Source organism: Chrysemys picta, chromosome 6 (genome assembly GCF_011386835.1).
Source record: "Chrysemys picta bellii isolate R12L10 chromosome 6, ASM1138683v2, whole genome shotgun sequence".
NCBI classification, from domain to species: Eukaryota; Metazoa; Chordata; order Testudines; family Emydidae; genus Chrysemys; species Chrysemys picta.
The window spans coordinates 117855909-117862720 of record NC_088796.1 but is presented as its reverse complement, the minus strand read 5'-3'; positions in this window follow the sequence as shown (position 1 = coordinate 117862720).

Here is a 6812-nt window from a genome sequence, read left to right as displayed (position 1 = left end):
CTTTAACTGTACCCATGTAGTGAAGCAGCAAAAAGTCCCCTATTGTGGAGAGACAAGATGGGTGAGGTAATATCTTTTATTTTAACATTTTAATGACTAAAAGAGTCAGTGCGGACAGCGCTCCAATAAAAGATATTACCTCACCCGCCTTGTCTCTCTAATATCCTGGAACAACCCTATTGTGGATGCAGTCACACCAGTATCAGAGTGCTCATAGCTTATTCCACATAATGAACACCAGTATAACTATGTCTACAGTAGGGCTTTTACCACTATAACTTTGTCAGGAAAAACAACACACAAAAATAAGCCAAACCAAACCCACACATCCTAACTAAGGATTGTCTACACTGTACTTTCACTGTTAAAACTTTTGTCGCTGAGGGGTGTGGAAACACCCCCACCCGAACGACAAACATTTTAACGACTAAAAGAGCCGGTGCGGACAGCGCTCCATTGGCAGGAGCTGTTCTTCCGTCGATGAAGCTACTGCCCCTCGTAGGGGCTGGTTTTATTTTGTTGCTGGAGAGCTCTCTCCCGGCAACAAAGAGCGACTACACTGCGCGCCTTACAATGGAGCGGCTACAGCGGCACAGCTGCGCCATTGTAAGGTGAGATGTGTAGACACAGCCTAATACAGTTATGCCAGAAAACTTATGTGTAGACCAGCCCTTAGGCCTTGTCTTCACTAGGAGAGGAAAGAAAAAAAGGTGCATCTTTAACTCCAGTTAGCTAACTTAAGGTAAAATCCTAGCAAAGACAAGGTAATTTTCACATGTTAACATGGTTCCCTATAGTCTCTACCTCAAACTGCTTTGTCTTCACTAGGCTTTCTGCCTTGAATTAGTTAACTCGAGTTAAGAGCACACTTTTTCCTCTTAGTGAAGGCCCAACCTCTAAGATTTAAGAATGAGGGGCCAGATTTTCACTTCATTTACACTGGTGTAAATCCAGGATACCTACATTGTCTTAAGTGGACCTATTCTGGATTTACACTGGTGTAACAGAGGTCAGCATCTGGCCAGAGAAGTACAAGCTCAAGTCACCGAAGCTGTCGATACTCCACATAAGCATGCTAGTAGGCTTGAAAAACCAAACCCCAAGAACCCTACATTGAATAGCTAATGCATTCCTATATTAAAATACCCCTCCTTCCTCCTTAAAGAACTACCGGTCTTAGCCCATGCGATATGGAATGTTGCAAGTCATGAGTCTAAGAACAGAAAAAAGGTTTAGTCTGTATGCCCATTCACATGGTGTGGTTTTAAGAGAGAAGATAAACACATTTCCCTGCAATGTGCAAAAATAATCTAGACTGGGCTTTTCAAAGGAAAATAAGGGAGTTAGGCTCCCAACTCCCAAAGGCTTCTTTGGCAATTCCATCCTTTGCTGTAAGTTAGAGGCTGGATCCAGCAAAGCATTTAAGTATGTGCTTAACTGACTCATATGGGCCTATTCACAAGCGGGTGCTTAACTTTAAGCATCAGTGTTTTGGTGGATTGGGGCCTCAGTAAATAATTTGTAGTCTTGGTGTAAGCTTTGTACCACTTAGTGAATCCATTGCTGCAATGAACTTGTTTGACTCGGGGGTGTTCTCTATGTTAATCTCTCTCAGGCTGCATACCTCATTCTGGTAAGATAAGAGTTTTATTTATTAGGTCATCTCTTGTTTTGTTCACACTATAAATATTGTTGAGTGACAAATGTCAATTTTCTTCATTCTTTACTGAAAGACTGCCTGGTAACTTGGAGAGCAGCTAGAGAGACTTTACAAGCTATCATTACTATGGCAATTCAAAGTGCTAATGTACCGGCAACGGGTCGTGTACATCCAAAGCATGAGTCACTTGTTGCTACCAATAAGCGTGCTCTGAAGGGGAGTTGGTGATGGGAAGGAGTAGCAGTGTTACTATAATTGCGTTACAACTTGTTGCAATGTTCAGCGAATTAGCATTTGCACAGAGTGTATTAATTCATAAAATGATAACAATGACTTTAGGCCATATTCACAGTATGGTTGTAACAATGACTGAAAACAGTTACAAGCCAGTTTTAGCACCGTATTCAGCTGTGCACAGAAGTGCGTGCGCTCAAATCCTGCATTCCTTGCGTGTCCATAATTGCCATTGATGGCAGTGGAAGTTTAGGGTGGGCAAGGAATGTATGTCTTACAATGGTGGTAAGAAACTGCTCTAGATTTGCTAAGGGGTAGGCTGTAACATGGTTTCTGGAGGAGTGATGGTTCAGAAAAAGAAAATACTAGTCTGTCTATACTGGATAAGATTTTCCAACTTAGGTGCCTAAATAAATGACCTGACTTTCAAAAGCATTAAGCAGCTCTCACCGAAATCACTGGTTGCTGTTCAGTGCGTTAGAAAATCAGGTCACTTTTCAAGCACCTAAATCAGAAGTTTGGAGCCTAACTTGTGGCACCCAGTTTGAATTTTTTTTTTTTAAAATGAAGAAACAAGTTGCTTTCAAAGAGAACAGTGCTATAGGATTTCTATCCTGATTCTCCTTGCTCTTTAGAGAGTCAATCTAAAGCCCACTGAAGCTGATGGGAACATTTCCATTTACTTTGATAGGCTTTAGATCAAGCCCTAATTTTGTGCTACCTAAAATATTTGAGAGACTTCGTTTCACCTTTGCATGAACTTTGTGGTTTCAAACAAAGCAAAGACAGTAATTTATTGTAGCTATACTCCATGAAGATAAGATGCTACAGTGAAAGGAATGATTATAGGCTATATTACTGAGTGGGAAGAGAGTTCAGAATCCCAAAGCCCACTTTCGAAGTCTGAAAGGGTCAAATTTGGCAGCATATCCTCGATGCAGCATTACCAATCCTCTCCCCACAATGTTTCTTACAGCCAGAGCTGTTGACAGCAGCATTTGAAGTTTGCCTGCATTGCTTCCACCCCTCTCAGCACATCTCGTCGTCTGCTCCCCATCATCCAGATCAAAAGAGCCCACCCAATGAGGCCATCTGAGCTGTGGGTGGCCTGGTGACCTGCCAATCCCTCCCATGTGTGGGCACTGCTCTGCAGTAACTAGATGGGAGTAAGAACACAGGAGGGGCTGACATGTCTCTAAGTGTGTCAAGCTGCAATATATTATAAATGCCGGGTGTGAACCGAGTAATTTTTTCCCCTTCTATTTTCTGACAGAACCCCCTCTCCAATGGCTACCCATATCTCCTCTCCAGTTGTGTGTGTTCTTGTGTAACTCTAGAAACCTGTAGCTTCTTGCTTAACTATTTCTTTTTTGAAGTTTTAGTCCTGAGCTTCATTTTGCTACAAGACACAGACTGATCTGTGAGCAAGATCTCAGCTAAATATATTGAGTATTATGAAGTTGCTAGGTAAAGCAGGTCTGAAAAAATCTGGATGGAACTATTTTCTGGCAGAAAAGGGACAGTCTATTGAAATTAACATGCTTCTCGAAATTGGTCAGTTTCTCAGAAATTCAATTTTGGAGAAAGAAAGAAAAAAAAAGTCCTGACAATGACAAAGTCTCCTGTGTTGATATTTTCAGAATGAAAAATGTTTCAATTTTTCATTTGGAAGTGATGTTTCATTTTGAATGGTTTTTATTTTGTAATATAGTATAATAGAATAAAAAAGTTAAAAAACAAAACAATTTGAGTTTTCCATCTGGGAGAATTCTAAAATGTTCAGGTTTTGTTCCAATCTGAAATGAAGTCAAATCTTTAAAATCCCCAACTCCCTTTGCAAAGTGAATTTCCATCCTCTGCTTAGCTCTACTACCAGGCCTGTTTTATCATATTCTGTGGAAATGCTTTTGTGGTATGAACATGCCTTTCTAGACGACATGCTTAAGTCAGACAAGTTACTGAGGTCAATACAAGGGTAACTGGTGAAGTTTTGTGGCCTGTGTTATACAGGTGGTCAGACTAGATGATCCTAAATGGTCCCCTCGGGCCTTAAAAATCTAGAGACTATCTTTTGAGCAGTGAACAAAGTATTTCAAACCAATTAATCTCTTCAACTCAAAGCTCTATTTTCCTGGAATAACACGAGACACTGGAAGGCTTATACAATTATAGTTTCTTACTATTCAAAATTATGTTGTCTTCTACATCTGGGATACTGGCCTTGTTTAAGAAAAAATATTTCTTCAGTAAAGTTTCATATGCAACCAGAAGATGTCAGTGTTGACACAAACAACAGTGCTGGAGCTTTTAAAAACAGAGCAGATGACACACTAAGACATTTAGCCATACCTTAGAACAGGGGTTCTCAAACTGGGGGTTGGGACCCCTCAGGGGGCCACAAGGTTATTACATGGGGGGGGGGGGTCGCGAGCTGTCAGCCTCCACTCCAAACCCTGCTTTGCCTCCAGCATTTATAATGGTGTTAAATATATTAAAAAAGTGTTTTTAATTTATAAGGGGGGTCGCACTCAGAGGCTTGCTGTGTGAAAGGGGTCACCAGTACAAACGTTTGAGAACCCCTGCCTTAGAGGCTAATACATTGGATGACATCACATGTTACATGACATAGCAAGGAAAAGTTTGCTGAAGAATTAAAATAATTCAGTGTTTGCTGGGGAAAACACTGGGAGGACTCCTGCATCTGTGTTTTACTCTATGAATAAGGCCAAAATTACTGCTGCATTTTCCAAATAAACAATCAGTTCAGTATTAGAGCAAACATCCATTCAAATGACTGTATGAAAATATTTATGACAAGCCAAAAGACAGACTGCATAATGATGAGATCTGATGCTTTTCACTTCTAGGTCCCTGGCTCTGATCTGGCCTAAGTTTTATGACTGAAAGTTGTTAGCATTTGACAGCGGATTTGTGGCCTTCCTGCGTTAGTGATCTCAGTTCTCTTGCTAGTGGACTGATGTCCCCAGCACATAAACCAGCTCAAGAACTGGCATCTTCATGGACAGTGTCAGCAATGATGCCAAGATGTTAATGGAGAATGAACTGTTCTCTTACCCCTAGAGATTGCCCCTTGAGGTCAGGGTACAGGCACGCTGATGGGGCAGTTTGGGAAACTTGCACAGGCTGTAAAAAGCTACAAAGAGTCCTGTGGCACCTTATAGACTAACAGACGTATTGGAGCACAAGCTTTCGTGCATGCATCTGACGAAGTGGGTATTCACCCACAAAAGCGTAGGCTACAATATGTCTGTTAGTCTCTAAGGTGCCACAGGACTCTTTGTAGCTTTTTACAGATCCAGACTAATACGGCTACCCCTCTGATACTTGCACAGACTGTATTCTATTTTTCAAAGTTGTCAATTCAGCAAATCTCACAAGTGCAAGCAGATTTGGTAGTGATCAGAACAAGTTAGGCAGCCAAGGCTTGGTCCTGCTCCTATTCCAGTGTATGGGCAATTTCCCATTAACTTGTATGGGGTAGGATCAACCCCCAGAAAACTTTTCCTACTCAATTCAATAAGCACTTATTGTTTGGAATGCAAGCAAGCATCCAGGTTGGAGCCAGAGTGAAGTCATTAGAAAGGAAGGCTTCAGGAATTCTCTAGGACTCAAGTGTTTGGAATTCCTTGCTTGTATCTTTATTAATGAGAAACTTCCTGTGGGTCTGGCAGAGGCAGGAAGCACAGTATGTAGTTTATGTTCCTTGGTGCATTTCTTTAGGGCTAAACACTGCCTTTAGAGGCATGTACTTGCAATTCACAGACAAGTTATAGTCAAAATCATATATAGATTGAGGACAGAATTTGGCTCTTATGTATATAAGCACATCCACCTGAGCAGGTACTTACATGGCCTCTACCACTGGACTGTTTGAGTGCATACACATGTGTCCACATGCCAAGGCATATGAAATATCCATTGTGTCAAGTATCAGGGGGTAGCCATGTTAGTCTGTATCTACAAAAACAACAAGGAGTCTGGTGGCACCTTAAAGACTAACAGATTTATTTGGGCATAAGCTTTCGTGAGTAAAAACCTCACTTCTGCATCCGAAGAAGTGAAATATCCATTGGATCAGCTTTGGTTTCTTCCTTTATTTTTATATAATAATATGTAAATAAAATATAAACATTGGTCAAAATTGTGGCATTCAATACTTCAAATATACTCAGCTAAAGGCTTATGAAAAACATGCTATTTTCAAGTCTACTTTTGATGGTTAGCATCTGATTGACCAGATCTGTATCTTATAAATATTGCCTGTGGTCCCACCATGTGCTAGTGGCCAATGTAACTGCCGTGGGATGTACATTGACAGTGGGATCATGGAACTGTTCTCCTGGCTAGGGAAAGTGGGATGCACACTGCTCCACGTGAGTTTTTGTTTTTCTAGACAATCACAATCATTGTTTTATTGGTGATATCTAAGAGCAGCAATGAACCTGAACCAAAACCCCAGACCCAAACATCCTCAGTCTTCAGGGAAGCTCAGACAGGGTCCTGAAGTTGGTAGCTATCATCTTTGCAGTGGGCCAAACCATAAACCCAGCTGCAAACACCCTCAAACATTCAGTGTTTGGGCCCATCTCTGCTGAAATTGCTTCATCTGGTAATAAGAAAGTTTTACTGTCCTACCCAACTCAATATTGTTAAGAGTGCAGTACATTAAAGAGTCTTAGCTGTTTGTATTACGGCTGTGCTTAATTAAAGCCAGACTTTCAAAGATAGATATGTAGAATGGTGTCACTTTAACAGTGTTGTGAGAGGGTATTGAATGGGTTAGGAAGAAATTACTTACAGAATATGCATCAGGCTCCTATGAAGCCATTCGCACATGGTCACACAGTAGGGTCTAATTTCAAGAGCTAAAATTTCCCCTAAAAATGCAGAGGGGTAT